Source organism: Neofelis nebulosa, chromosome 2 (genome assembly GCF_028018385.1).
Source record: "Neofelis nebulosa isolate mNeoNeb1 chromosome 2, mNeoNeb1.pri, whole genome shotgun sequence".
In the NCBI taxonomy this organism is placed as follows: Eukaryota; Metazoa; Chordata; class Mammalia; order Carnivora; family Felidae; genus Neofelis; species Neofelis nebulosa.
In genome coordinates this window covers 101,143,262-101,159,475 of record NC_080783.1, presented here as the reverse complement: position 1 = coordinate 101,159,475, position 16,214 = coordinate 101,143,262, and the positions used below count along the sequence as shown (strand labels likewise).

At 40.3% G+C, this 16,214-nt stretch overlaps 1 long non-coding RNA gene across 1 annotated transcript in view; it reads right to left on the bottom strand.

The window, feature by feature from the left end:
• Positions 1-15,738, bottom strand: part of LOC131503802 (uncharacterized) — a 66,522-nt gene extending 50,784 nt beyond the window's left edge. Inside the window, exons 1-2 of the long non-coding RNA XR_009257618.1 lie at positions 15,627-15,738; positions 14,833-14,943 (exon numbers count right to left, since the gene is read on the bottom strand). This is a non-coding gene — a long non-coding RNA (uncharacterized LOC131503802). The remainder of the gene's footprint in view (positions 1-14,832; positions 14,944-15,626) is intronic.
• Positions 15,739-16,214: the final 476 nt, after the last annotated feature.

Sequence of the window (16,214 nt, the reverse complement as noted above, 5' to 3'; positions counted from 1 at the left end):
CCTGTCTTGCTGGGATCAATAAAACACGGAAAACCTTCAGAGTATCCAGGGTTGAATTTAATATTGCCCTCTAAGGGCATTCCTTTGTCCAGGCCACAGAGGTTTCAGCAAATTCATTGGCACATAAAAACTTTCTCTCATAGATTTTTTTTAACATACAAAAGCTTCCAATTCCAACAGAACCTCTTTTAGCAAAATACCATGTGAATGAGTTTTTCTGCAGTCAAAGCAGCCTGAATGCTCATTAAATTGCTAAGCAGTTAATTCTATAGCCTCAGATCTGAAAGATAAGCTACTTAGGGGACAAAACTCATCCTTTCTAGTGACTTCTTTTCTATTTCTGTCTGAAAATGATCCACTTTGGGGAATTTTTTTTTTTTTTTTTGGTAATAAGAGTTCATTTCCCACCGAAATCTCTCGCTACTCACTGTCAGTGGTTGTGCATTTGTCTGAAACACACAACATTTGGGGTAGGGGGTGGAATCTAAGGCAGCATCCAGATTGGACACTGCATTCCAAATCCAAACACTAAGTAAGGTTCTAAAATGACCCTCTGTTTTGGATTATTCTTTCTACTGACAACTTTATTCATGTAGGTAAGACAGTTGATATTCAGGAAAATTGCAAAGTGGCTGAAATATGGAAACCTTTAAGGAAACTGCCTAAATGCATATCAGTCAGAAAAGAAGCAGGAAGTTTTGGGAGATGTTTGTTTGTTTGTTTGTTTTAGTGGGGGAGAGAGGTATGTCATAAGTTCTATTTAATTTGGAGCCAGAAGAGCACTTTAATATTAATTGTTAAGATCAATGTACTAGAAGGTCATTAATGATGAATGGAAATGCAATAGAGTTACGGAATAAGAAAAAGGGGGAGGAAGAAGAGAAGAGGAAGAAATTCAGTAGACCTTGCAAGAAGGTCAACTTTAGACATTTGGCTCAATTCCCTGTGTGCCTCCTCCACCCTTCAAGAGAGATTGGTATTTGCTACAGCCACAATATCAAGCATATCCTTCAAAAGAAAGACCAGCAGTCTATGGGAGCAGTCTGCTTACCTCTCCACCTCCACCGGACAGAGTTGCAATGACAGTGAATTGTTTCCTGGACATCCTTAAGACACAGTTCCTAAATCATGAACATCCTTGGCAGGAGGATTTGTTAAAGAAAAAATTCCTCTTGGCGCACCTGGGTGGCTCAGTCAGTTAAGCCTCCAAATCTCCATTTCGGCTCAGGTCATGATCTCAGTGTTGGTGGGATCAAGCCCCATGTTGGCTCTGCTGACAGCATGGAGCCTGCTTAGGATTCTCTCTCTCTATTTCTCTGTCTCTCAAAATAAATAAGTAAACAATTAAAAAAAAACAAAGAAAAGAAAAAAATTACTCATGACCCTTGTTAAAATAGTAAGGCGGAGTTTATTGAGAATTATCACAATAGGTATAGGGACCACAGCCAGGGGGATTTACAGTAGGGGAGAGAGATTGGGCTCAGTTGTGAACAGAACAAGAAAAGGTTCTAAGAGGAACATTAGGGTTAACAGGGGATTCTTAAACTGACCTAGCCAGGTACTTGGTGAAGACAGACCAGGATGATCAAGACATGACTTGGGGGACAGGGGAGGATGAGAAACGCAATCAGATAAGGAGGGTGATCAGATATGGAGAGCGGAGCTTTCTGTCTACATCAACCTAGCAGGGCTCTTACAAAAACTGGGCAATGCAAAGACAGATCTGGAAGTGCAAAAGTTGAGGCCTAGTTAGGAAGAGCATTCAGAGGAAGTTGACTGAAGTTTGATCCAGGAGAGACTGCTTGTAAGATTGGAGGAGGAGTCAGAGTTCAGTGTCACCAGAAATGAATCTTCCTTCCACTGCAAATACAATAAGGCCTCCTCCAAGAATGAGGTTCGGATGGTCAAAGTTCCAGTCATTTCCACTGGCCTGATGTTCTACCCCTTGGCCTGCTATGTTCCTGCCAAGACAGGGGATGGAGTAAAGAGGTTAGATGCCATTTATTGGCCTAATGGGAAACCACCTGCCCGCTGACTGATGGGAAGTCCAGGAAGTAAACAGTGTTGCTTCCTCACATCCTGCTTTGTCTGCTCACATTTTTCTGTCAAGTAAGTCACACGTATCCCAGCTCTTTAGAGAGAAGATTATTTCAAGATTCCTCCAAAAAAGGGATTTACTGCCCTCCTTCATTCCCTGAGGAGCCTTGTTACTTTGCATCCCAGGAAACGGTTCATTGTGCAGGCCAACATGGACTTGCCCAGCCCTGAGACCCTGTGGCCGGCCTCAGGGAGCACCAGGGAATTGAAATTCCTCAGCAGCTCTGTGCCTGTAATAAAACTATTTTTCTTGAAATTGATTGCTTGCTCTCCTGGAGACCTAAGTCATCCCTCCTGGCGACTCCGGTTCTCCAGTGCCTACTAGTTATCACTGTGATCTTAAGAGAGATTGTTTCTCTGTTAAAAAAAAAAAAAAAGTGGAGGCAGGCAGGCATCCCAAGTCCTTCACTAATGACTCAGCGTGAATTTCTTATGTTAACAAAGAAGCAAGACTCCTACATGCTACCTTTCTTTTCTATGGTTCTTCATCTGAAACAAAACTAGTGCTTTTGATCTGTTGTTCAATATTTATTCAGCATCTGCCTAGCACCAGAGCATAGCTGGGCTCTGCCCTCTCGCAGCTCAAAACATGGCAAAGGAAATAAGACATGATAAGCAATAATGCCATGTACAAGGAATGTGAAAATGAAACTCAAATTTCAGTATTCATCATTACAGTTATATTGGAGCAGCCACGCGCATTCGTTTCCTCCTGGTCTGTGGCTGTTTTCCCACAGTGGAACAGCCGACAAAGAGATAAAATGATCGCAAAGCCTAAAATGTTTACTATCCGACACTTTACTGAAAAAAAAATTGCCAACTTCTCTATAAATTACTCAAACGATAGCTCATGTATGTTTATAATACTTGCAGCTTTTCTAGCTCTTTGAAAATCAATGATATGATGTTATCACGGCAAAATCCCTGCGAATTGGGAGAGCAGGTATCATTATCTTCACATGACAGCTGAGGAAGCAGTTGTAATAGATCCCAAATTAAAGAGGCTCAGTATAGCTGCCAGGCAAAAACCACATCGGAAAGATGACTCATCCTTGCCAAAAACCTAAACCATGCTCTTCTGTTTTGCAGGCTTCAAATTGAAGTGCAGAATCCTCCTGCTCTCCTTTCTGTCCTCCAAAGCCTCTCCCCGCCACCCCTCACCCCCACTGGCTACCTCTCCATCTCACCCTGGGTAACAAATGAGAAATTTTGAGGACTATTGAGCACTATAAATTTTCACAGCAGGGCTGCTTCTCAGCCCAGGAACTTGGATAATTGTCACACATTGGTAAAATTCATAGGAGACAATTGCCCTCAAATCAACAATTCCATCTACAAGATGCCGTTGGGGGGTGGGGAAGAGGAAGAATCCTGTATAAAGATTTGTGTAAAGATTCTTGTACAAAGAGTTGAGAGTTTTAACTGAGTCTCAAATAATGCCTGCACACATTCTTTGGCCTTTAAAAAAAAAGTTCTCTTCCTGATGTTCTGTTTTTCATAGTGGTTTATTATCATTACGCTTTTAAAGCTATACTCACATTACAGTACCGGAAGGAGGGGCGCCTGGGTGGCTCAGTCATTTAAGTGTAAGACTTGGTTTCGGCTCAGGTCATGGTGTCATGGTTCCCTGACATCGAGCCTTAAGTCAGGGTCTGTGCTGACAGCTTGGAGCCTGAATTGGATTCAGTGACTTCCTCTCTCTCTATCCCTCCCCTGCTCTCTCTCTCTCTCAGAAATAAATATTAAAAAATAAAAAAATAAAGTAAAATACTAGAAAGAAATACAATGAGTGTGAAAAAAATGTTGTCTTTGGGTGGGGAGATAATGGATATTTCTTTCCTAAGTGTCCTACATTTCCTACATTTTCTATAAAAACCATGTCTATTTTAAAGAGTTTATTTAAATATATACATATACACATATTTGCATATTTCATGGGTCTCTTATAAAGGGTATCACCTTGACCAAACCTTAGACAGTCCCTTGGAGTCCTCATTTTGAGTAGGTGCTGTCTTGGGCCTCCTTCTCCACTTGCCTAGCCCAGTGTTAGAAAAAAATCCTGCAAAGTCATTTTAGTGAGAATGCCCCCCTCCCCCATTCCTTGATATCTGATCACTCTAGATATGTGATTAAATTCCTCATCCTCTACATTTGATTTGTGATCCCCATGGCTTGTCTTCAGCGAGAATCATGTTAGGTTGGTCTAGCAAGAAGTAGTCCCTACCCCTGATGTCTTCTCTTAGTAATTTTCTATCCAATGACCCCCTCACTCTGCTCGTTGGCTGTAAATCCCCATTTGTTCTTGTTGCATTTGGAGTTGAGTTCAATCTGTCTCCCTTACTGCAATAGTCTTAATACCTATTGAAACAGTCTTCCATAAAGTCTTCTTTACCATTTTAACAAGTGTTAGAATATTTTTTTCTTTCACATTTTACAAGAGCCTATTTTTTTAAGTTATCTCACAACACATTTCTCAAGGAACCTAAAAGCCCTGTTTCAGCCAGACTTTATCCAGAATTTCTTAACTAAACCATTCACCTTCCCCACCTCTCTGTCTTTGCTAACAGCATCCAACCATGTGAAACACCTTTCACTTGTTTATCTGTTAATAGTATTTCAAGAAAATTTAATTATAACAAGTTGTTCCTTTCTTTAGCTCTTTCAAACTATTTCATAAAACTAATCTTTGTTGTCTTTGCTGACAAAGACAACTACCCTTGCCCACATCCATCAAGTAATAACTATGGAGCCAATTATTGTGTCTGACCTAAGTTGATAATTGAGGACAATTTTAGCTTTGGTAAACTCCAAAAGCAGTTCATGAAGGCCCAGTCTTGGATTTCTATGACAGTGTTATCTTAGCTCTGCACAAGCTTCTCAGGTTGGAACAGAAGACAATTTTTCTGCAAAATGTGCCACTTAGTTTTTAGTGTTTGGTAAATATCTTTCATCCTCAAATGCCCAAAAAGTGAGAGAGAGGAGAGTTTTGGTTAGGCAGAGCTAAGTGTAGGTCTATGTATAATCTCCACAAGGTTGAGGCAAGTGAGCCGTAGTCTTAAGGGTGCCACCAATGTAATTGACACAGTTTCTCATTGCAAGAGAGAGAGTAGATCTGGGCCAGTAAGAGCTGTTACAAGTAGGTCAACTGGGTAAAAGAAGAGATATAGGATCATTTAAAGAGCGCTAAAAAGCCTGCTCTGCTGCAAAATATATCTCAAGCCAGTCTAACCACAGCATTAGAAACCTCCACTATCCCAAGTAAAGTATTTCATTGTACAGACACCATGACACTAATGGCCTCAGTTAAAATTCAATTAATTTCTTAAATGGAAGCAACATTAAACTATCATTCATTACAACTTAAGAAACATTTGGAGCGCCTGCTGTAGGTGTATATTCTGTGGGTATATTCAATAGCTGGGAAGTTAGGCACATTAAACTTTGCATCCTGATGGACCAGTTTTTAGTTTTTGTCTTTTTTTTTTCACTTCATCAGGAACCGATAGTGGCATTTGCACATGACAGATATGCAGGTCACGTGATTCATCAAGTGACCCCCAAAAGCACCCAGACTGGTCTATACCTTGTTGAATTACTCTTGAGTGAGCCCATTCTTTTGTGTTGACCAAGCCAGGCATTACTATTTAGACAGCAGTCAGCTAGGAAGTGGTTCAGATACCTATACAAATATCTTTTAAGAGTCTTTTAAAATTTTTCATTACCTTTTCTTGTTTTCCAAATGAAGCAGTTCACGGTCACTGTAGAATTTGGGCCAACTGGAATGATTAAAGGAGGGGAAAAAAATCATCCATAATCCTACTATCCAAAAGACAGCCACTGTTAATATTGTGGGGCATTACTTTCCAGATCAACACTTTTGCACACATAGACACATTTTAAATGTATGTAGCATGCTATATCTTTTTATATATGTTATAATCACAGGAATTTTATCATGTTAATATTTGTCTTTTGGGTTTATAATTTATTTAATCAATCCTTTACTGTTAAGCATTTGGATTATGTTATTTTCCCCCATAATATCAGTGATACTAGAATGATCCTTTTATATATGTAACAATTCCATATTACAATATAACTGTTTTTTGAGATCTCCTACAAATAACATCATTGGCTCAAAGGGTATGAACATTTTACCGTTCTTATTACACCCTTGCTATCTTTTTGTTTTTTTCTATAGGATTTCCAATTTTACCCTTTCTCCTGTATGGCAGAAGTACATATTTTCTGAATTCATAGAATACTGAGCAATATTATTCTCTAAACTTTTGCTGAATGGGATCTTATTTTTGTTTTAATTTGTATCTGAGTACTAATATAGTTAAATATGTTAATATTGATGATGATGCTGATGCTGGTGGGGAGGATGGTAATGAACATAGACAAATTATACATTAGTCTTCTTGTAAGTGCTTTCCTCTTTTCAATCTACCCTACCCTTTCTCTTTAAGTCTCTAAGTAAAATTGATTTGAACCTGTGGACAAACTCTCTTCAATACTTGTGTTGAGATAGAAGCTTTTGCCCAATATGTTCAGGTTCTTACAATACAGTGTCTTTAGCAATGACTCTAAACAATTACTGCAATAATAGATTGGAGTGAGAAACTCATGAAGTGGGCTCATGGCAACTCCTGCACTGAACAACACGGTCAGTGAGAACTGCTAACATTGCCCCTGGACATTAGACTATCTCAGCTCTGCTAGCATCCCTGGGAAAAAATACACTGACTAACAACATGACATCGCTTCAGAATTGACTTTCAGAGTACTATAAAACTGAAAGCCAAGGGAGTTACAAACATCAAGGGTCTATGTGGGTTATGTGAAGCAAAATCCAGGCTAATGAATCATGGTAAGATTGTACATAATAAAAACATGATATAAAAAACATGCAAATGGAATGTCAGTACTGTAGGACTGACCACCTGTCTTCTTCCCATTGAACATCTGGGTTCCATCATTTGTATATCTGGGCTAAAGGGGGCTGAATGAGGCAAATAGATGGGCTTTGGCAAGGTTGTGCTCCCCACCACCAAATGTCACAACTGGACAATTTTTTAACAACCAATCTAGATTTCCTATTTGGTGATAGCATTTGTGATATTACTGGACAGCATTTGATCTGATATCCAACTGCCAAAAATATAAAGGAACCAAGGAAGGAAGGAAGGAAGGAAGGAAGGAAGGAAGGAAGGAAGGAAGGGAAGGAAAGAAGAAGGAGGGAGGCAGAAAGGAAGGAAGGAAGGGAGGGAGACAGGGAGGGAGGGAGGGAGGAAAGAAGGAAGGAAGGGAGGAAGGAAGGAAGAGAGGATGGAGGGAAGAAAGAAAAAAGAGTGAGAACCACTGTTAGATAAATTCTCAAATGCCACTAAGGAGCACCTAACCTCTGGCTATATTTTTTTAAGTCCATGAGGGATATATTTTGCTTTATATCATGTGTCTCTAAATCACAGACTTTATATATCTATATGCTTTACTCTGCTTAGTTGCTGTTATCCTCAATAAAGTATCTCCATATTACTTTTGGCATTTTTAAAATCAGATATAATTGACATATAACATTAAATCAGCCTCCAGCATATAATATCTCAATGTGGTTTGGTTTTGTCAGTTCAATTATTAATTGCCTTTCCTCACCTGAATCCAGCACACGATGGCTGATTCATAAGTAAATGCATCTTTTACAAATCTTTGATGAATTAAAAAGAACAATACTATCTATCTTTTGGAAGATATGCAAGAAAAGACTGCAGCAATAAAAGCCCAGTGATTTTGGCTCTTACTTCCTATTCTGTGATTAAAATAAACCTTTTATCCATCATGGGATTTGGTATACATTGGGATATCATTACTATTTAAGGCAAATCAGATACTATGAACTTTCTGCTGATTAGAATTCTTCTCTGGACTTTTCTTATCTGCAGAAAAACAACAAACTCCTTGACTTATTCAGAGAGGTCACACAACTTGGCCCAAATGTATGATGTCTCTACTCATGCTTCACTTCCCTTCTGTTTGCCCATTAATTTTGAATCCTCAACTTACCAAATCTTTTTACACCTCCAAACCCTGTTGTTGCCATTCAGGTATCCAAGAAAACTCTTCTTTCTTCTTTATATCTTGGAAGATCCAGTTCTCCCCTCAAATATTCTGGTGAAAATTATTTATTTGTTCCCTGTCCATTCTCACCCTTTCTCCTCCATCCAGTCATGCCTTTTCCTACATTCCTTCCATTATGTGTACTTATCAGTATAGGTCTTATCAACCTGTGCAACAATTATTTACTGGTTTTTCAATAATGAAGTCTTTTCAGCTAAAGTTCTACACATAGTATTGTACTGCACAGGAGAGGAACTTCAGATAGATATTCCCTTAGTCCTCAGAGTACTTAGAATTTAATGAGCAAAAGAGGGTCACAGCAAAGTTATTGCACACTATTTGCAAGTAGATGTATTGGAAATTTTAACACAAAGCCCTGTAAACTCTAAAACCACAAATCTGTTGGCCTAGTCATAATTTAGCACGGCAAATGTTGCAAATATGCCTCTATAAATATTTGAGTGTTTTTCATCAAGGATTATTCCATGTGACATTATTACCATCATTAACGGCACTGAAATCACTTCTCCTTTGGAAGACAGGTAAAAGAAACTCCAGAGAATTTGATTTTGGGTTATTTACAAAAATTTACTGTAACTCCACCACCAAGACTTTCCATGCACTAAAATTCTTGCATGTAAACTCCATACCCACATAAGAAGTAGAATTTGAACAAGCTCACATCACGTGAGTGATGATTCCTAAAAATCACACAATACGAATCTCTGTTATGGCCTGAGACAGTTTATTGGCAAAAATCTGCAATGGAGGTGAAACAAATACAAATATCGTTTGAAGAAAATGACTCATTAAACCAGTGGGGGCATTCAGTTCACTCTAACGGACGGTGTGTACTTCAAAGCAGCTTACCTAATCACACACCGATGGCATCAGCTTCGCCAGGCCCATGCTCTGAAAGGCTGTTAAACCCTACAAGCTTTTACCCAAATACACTGAATCTCTTCAAAAGCCGTTTGGGGAGGCTCTAGTCAGGCACAATTTTATCTCATTTGCTTGACTTCCACAGGTTTTTAGCTTTATCTTGGAAGTTAGAAAATAAAATGTTTCTGCTCCTTAATTTCCCTTCCCTTTGGAAACCATCTGCCTCCTAGGTGTCTGTTGTTGCCACCATCCAGCTAGGATTCTGTGTTTGCCTTTTTAGCATGAAGAACTACAGAGAAGAGCTGGGGCTGGCTGACGGAGTTATGTGGAGTGGTGCCAGAACTTTGTGTTCGAGAAATGTTGGGGGAGAAGATGGAGTGATGGAGGGACGTCAGAAGGCAAACGTTGGACAAGGGAAGTCAAACAAATCAGTATTCCCTATGTCTTTAATACTTTGGATCAAAACCATAAAGGTGCAATGAAAAAAGTGCAATTTAAAAGTGTGATAAAAGTGTCCTTTAAGCGAGAGGATGGGCACGGGAGAGTGACAGGGAGAGAAAGGAAGAGGGGGGAGTTCCTAGAAATAATGAAGCATTTCGTGGAGGTATATGCGAGGTCCAAGATCATACCCATACTCTATTAATTGGGTGCTGATGTCATAATAGAGAGTGTACAAATGTTATGGGTAAACTCACTGGGGGAAGTTAAAAAGGCCTTAACTGAGGAAGTGACATTTTGACTTCATCTTGAAATTTATGTTATGAGGGCGCCTGGGTTAGTCAGGTGGTTGAGAGTCTGACTTTGGCTCAGGTCATGATCTCAGGGTTTGTGAGTTTGGGCCCTGCATCAGACTCTGTGCTGATGGTGCAGAGCCTGATTGGGATTCTCTCTCTGCCCCTCCCCCACTCACCCTCTCTCTTGCTCTCTCAAAATAACTAGTAAATAAACTTAAAAAAAAGAAATTTATGTTATAAGAAGTTGGTGAGGATGTTTCAAGCCCAAAAGGCAGCAAAAACAATGCCCCCTCCCCCCCCCCCCAAAAAAAGAGAGAGAGAGCAATGCATTTGGGAGACAGTGGGAGCCTTTCCTGAAAGAGTAGGAAATGTAGGCTTGTACTATCTGGAAAGTTCTGCTTGGAATTCACCCTGGAATCCCTGGCACCTGGTCTTCCCTCCTGCTGCCACAGGAACTGGAGTAAGTGCTGGTCTGCTAGGAGTCATGGGCTGAGGCTCCTGTAGATTCACTTTTTAATTTAGTCCTAACAAAGCTTTGCTCACATGTCAGTACTTAGTTTGGCTTAAACCCCACATTCTTTCCTCTTGCTCCTATGCCTCCTTGTGGGAACTAGATCTATTGCATTGGACTCTCACTATTGTTCAGAAAATAATTCATCTATTCCCACTGATTCTTATAAAGGGGGTCAGAATATACCACCCCAAAATATGTCACCTTGCCATTCTTTTTTTTTTTTAATTTTTCTTTTTTTTCAACGTTTTTTATTTATTTTTGGGACAGAGAGAGACAGAGCATGAACGGGGGAGGGGCAGAGAGAGAGGGAGACACAGAATCGGAAACAGGCTCCAGGCTCCGAGCCATCAGCCCAGAGCCTGACGCGGGGCTCGAACTCACGGACCGCGAGATCGTGACCTGGCTGAAGTCGGACGCTTAACCGACTGCGCCACCCAGGCGCCCCACACCTTGCCATTCTTTTGAGCTAACAACTAACACAGGAGTGCTGGCTCTGTCCCCCATCACTGGAATGATGGGGAGTGAGGACTGGGCAGAGGCAGAGGTTCACCTCTTTGCCCCTGAGCTAGAAACCAACACAAGGGCACATACACAATGGAGAACATATCAAAGAAGAAACAGTGATGGGAGGAGGTACAAGGCAAGGTTTATAATTACATAAATAAGGTTTGCCTATAACAGTCTAAAATCATTCTCACTGTCCTGTTAACAATTATTAAAATATAGTCCCCTTAGTAATAACATCCATACCCACGGTCACTGTAGTCATACAAGTCATAAGCTAAAGAGGCAAGAGGTTGGTTAATGTCATGGACACAATTTCAGAGCAGAGCTCTGGTAACATCTGGTTCACTATGCTCTTTATCTTTGGAATGGTCTCCTGCCTGACTTTTTTTACCCTACTGGAGCCTACCTTTCCTTCAAGGCACATTTTAGATATTTTCTCCGACCACCTGAACTGGATTCTGTCATCTCTGTGCCTTGAAAACGCTGCGTGCACCGTTTGTAAAATAGTTACCACATTATTTTATGTTGCTGTTCTCTTTCCATGCAGACATTAAAGTTCATCCAAGGCCAACCATCTGTGTTACGGCCATAACAAACTCATGCAAGAAATGACTGACATGTTTGCAAGTTGAACCTTTTCCCCTCTACACCATTAAAACAAAACTGTAAAGACTCCATAACACAAATAATTTTCTCTGAGCCAAGAAAAGTTCAAGAACTATCTATTGAGCACCTACCAGATGTCAGCCTCTCTTCAAGTTGGCAGAGTGGTCTTGGGAATCAAAATCAGAAAAAAAACTGATGAAGCTCATGGAGAAGGACAGACAATATCTTAGAAAAATAACAAAGTCTGATGATCTTTCAAATCTCACAGCCCCAGTGAGGCCTCCCTCACTATCTTACTTAAAATTGCAATGCCTTACCGCTGCAATTCTAAAACTGTCATCCCCTTGCCTGCCTTCTGGCTTTCAAAAGCATTTAGCACCTTCTGACATACTACTTCTTTTATTTGTTGATTTGTTTAACATCTGTTTCCCCCAGCTAGAATCTGGGATCTATGTTTTATTTACTCTTAAACCTCAGAAGCATAAACCAGTGTCTACTAGAAAGCGGATCTTCTGTAAATAACTAATGATTGAATTAGTAAATTATGTATGTTAGAAAGTGATACATGATAGCAAAATTAGGAGAGAACAGTAGATGTCAGCGCCGTAACGGCCATCCTACTAGATTGTGATTTCATATTGGGTGATCAGGTAGGCCTCATTTGTAATTAAGCCAAGACTTGAAAGAGGTCAGAGGCGAGCTGTACTTGGCAAAGACCCTGGGGCAGGAGCAGGCCTGGATTTCATGGAACAGAACAGTAAGAGGCCCAGTAGGTTTGGAGCAAAAGTGAGAGATGAGCCAAGAAAGATAAAAGGGATGGGGGTGCAGCAGACAATGGAGGGCTGTATAATCCCTTATGAGGACTACAGCTTTTATCCTGATTTTTTTTTAATCTTATGATTTGATTTATCTCAGTAGTTCACAACCAAGAACAATTTTGCCCACAAGGGGACATTTGGTAATATCTGGGGACATTTTTTATTGTCACAAGGGTGAAGAGAGATGCTATTGGCACCTAGTGGGTAGAGGCCAGGGATGCTGCTAAATTAATATCCTGGAGTAGACAGGACATCCCCCCCACCCCGTGTCCCGACCCCCCCCCCCCCCACAACAAAGTAGCAACTTGTTCCATGTGTCAATAGTGCTAGGGTTTAGAAACTTGATTTAACTTTCAAAAAGGTGATTCTGGTAAACACAGGGACGGCAAGGATAAAACCAGGAAGGCCAGTGAGGAAGAAGCTGCAATAATCCAATGAGGGATTCTGTGGGTTCAGTTTGGGGAAAGGAGTGGAACTACTGAGATACGGGGGGTTCTTATCTCATAAAACAGATATGTTTTAAAGGTAGAGACCCCCAGAATTTCCTGATAGTCTAGATTTGGGGTGTGAGAGAAAGGTAAAACTCCAGGACAACGTGAGGCTTCTGGTTTGAACTTCTGTAAGTAACAAAGTGATATCAAGGGTAGTGAGGGTGACTGGGCTTGCAGCAGGATTTGGGAGATGGGGTGGATATCCCACATGAGGCTTAGGGTGTGCTAAATAAAAGATGCCTATTAGACATCTAGGTGGAAATATCAGACATGCAGTTGGATAGGTAGGTCTGGAGTTATACAGAAATGTCTAGACTTGAGTTATATATTTGGGAGTCATGGGTGCATGGGTGATATGTGATGATCTCGAGGGAATGAGTATGGAAAGTGAAGGCAAGAGAAGCAATAACTGGGCCCTGGGGGACGCTCCTGTGAAGAGGTTACAGAGAATCAGGGGAGGGATCACTGGAAGACCTGAAACACTGCCATTTCCTGGGCACTTTCATGGAGCTTCAGGCCCTCAAATAATTGGGTTTTGGTTTTTTATCTTCCTGCTATATCTTGGTCCACGGGGCTGTCAGCATTGTCCTGAGAACCCATCCATAGCAGGAAATGTATTTTACATCTCCACTTCATGGCACCCCTTGGTTTCCTGTTTGGTCAGTTCTCTGCTTCCTAGCTCCTGGTCATTTGCAGCGTTGATTCCAGTGCCGATATTCTCTTACTTCTGCTCCAGTGGCCGCTGGGAGCCCAGGTTTGCCATCATTCTCTTTGTCCGACTGATTCCATCTCTAATCCTCCAAGCACAATTCTTTGTTGATTGGGCCTCATGATTTTACACACACACACACACACACACACACACACACACACACACTGTTTAGGAGTTCATAACACATGTAGCTATAATCCCTATTTTCAGGCCCTGCATCATGCTAAGTTCTAACTTATCTCTGGGTCTTTGAACATGCTGTTCCCAATGCCTGTGTAATATTTGATTAGGCCTGCCATAACAAAGAACCACAGACTGTGTGGTTTAAAGTGCAGAATTGCATATTCCCACAGTTCGATAAGCTGGATGTCCAAGATTATGGTGTAGGCAGCCATGGTTTCCCCTGATGCCTCTCCCCTTGGTTTGCAGATGGCTGCCCCCTGTGTCCTCACATGGCCTTTCCTCAGTGAATGTGCTGGTAGAGTCTCTGTGTTTTCTTTTCTTAAAAGGATACCAGTCATGTTGGATTCGGGCCTACTCTAAATGGCCCCCTTTAAATGTAATTATCTCTGTAAATGCCCTATTTCCTAATACACTCATATTTGGAGATTAAAGCTTCAAAAATTAATTTTAGGGGATACAACTAACATGGAAACACTATTTTCTTCCTTCGTAGACTAGGAAGCCACTTCATTCCTCAGATATCAGCTAAGAGGTCACATTCTTTAGAGGGCTTTTCTTGAGCTTCCAAGCTTGTTTTTGGTGACCTTGTGCTTATTTTTAATACTAAGAATTGTCATAGTGTATTACAATTTTCTTTTTACTTGTCAGCATCCCCCATACAAACATGTGCAAGCTCCTTGAAGGTAATGTCTGTCCTGTTCACTGTTGTATTGCTACTGTGTAACACAGGGTATGCACTCTGGAAATGTTTGTTGGGTCAATGAATAGAATAACGAATTAATTTATATGTTTTATATTTTTAAACATTTTTAAATGTTTATTCACTTTTTGAGAGACAGAGACAGAGTGCGAGCAGGGCAGGGGCAGAGAGAGGGAGACAGAATTCAAAGCAGGCTCTAGGCTCTGAGCTATAAGCACAGAGCCCGACGCGGGGCTTGAACTCACAAACCGTGAGATCATGACCTGAGCCTACATCAGCCGCTTAACCAACTAAGCCACCCAGGCACCCCTCTCTATGCTTTATATTTTTAATCAGATGGACATGAATTTATTGGCCTCAGCAACTAGTGCATTGCCTGCATAAGGTTGAAAGTAAGCAACAATTGTTGATGGATGTAATTGAGTCCATACTATGAATTACTGTATTCATTTGAATTTCTTTACTCACGATATTCATGTTGAAACGAAGGCATGCCCTGAATATTCTGTTGGGTCATCAGTCTTGAATTATACACAATTCAAATTAAATCTGTTTCTTCTTTTGCTGTCAGTGGAGTGGCTAAATGAAGAAGGTGAGAAGAATAGAGAGGAATGATCAGATTAGCAGCTTTAAAACTCTACAGAACTGTGATAGTTCAGCAGCCAAATATGAATATTAAAGTGTTATAGAAAGGTCAGGCAATGTGAAAATGCTTCAGGCAAAGTAGAAATGTTACTACAGTAAACAATGCGCTAACTAAATTTGTGAAGCTCTGTAAGATAACCTCTGTGCAGTTTTGACTTTGAGACAGGTCGATTGCCAATGCATATAAATATCCCTTTCTCTTTCTCAAAGGTCAATCAGCTTTTATCTCAAAAGAGAAACAAACAAAACTGAACCAAGCTATGAAAGAATCCAAAGACAGGAGCAGGGCTGTAAAATTAATGAAATGTATGATTTTATTTAACTAGAGATGTAAATCTGAATACCCTTTTGGCAGATGGAGCAGTGCAAGTTATTTGTGGCTTTCCAAACATCACATTTTTCCCTGCCTTTGGACCAGCTATTGTCTTTGTTTGCAATGAATCCCATAACCCCCAACAATAACACATATGGTTCTCTCCTATTCCTCTTCAATATTTAATTCCTTGATAATCTTCCTTAGACACACACACACACACACACACACACCTATGTTTGATTTAAATACTTCTTCGCTGGGCTTTTATAGCATCATATCCATAAGCCTTGATAGTGCTTACCTGTTTCAAACTTGTTAGTTTTCTTGTCTATCTTCCCTAATAACTTGTGATCAATTGCAAATCATAGAACCGTGTTTTTTCAGTGCTGTATTTCCCTATGCTCAGGATGATGCCTAGAACAAAACAGATGCTTATTAAATGTTGAGGGACTCTAGCCAAGAATGAACACGTATGAATGCATGAAGATCAGAGTTGAGGGTGTTTGTTACAGAAGCCATATGAGAATTTTAATATACAAAAGTCAATCTTCATTGATAGAAACACACACGTTTTCTCTTTTCTATAAAACTTCCTGGGAACGATTTTAAAATGTGTTTGTTTTCCTTCTCAGGGAGAGCATTTGGGGACATTGTTTTTAAGGTGATTCTAACCACTTAGGGTGGAATTAGCTGCAGGAAGCCACTGTGGTCTCAAGAGTCTCAAGATTTATCAGGGTCATTCTGTAGAGGTTGGTTGTTTATAGAGGATTTTGGTTTCATTTGCTTAATGTGGTTTTTAATCTCTGATTAATATAATAACATTAAATATTAAATAAGGAAAGACAAGCTTTCAAATCCTGTTTTATTTGTGCTCTTCTTTTGGGGTATT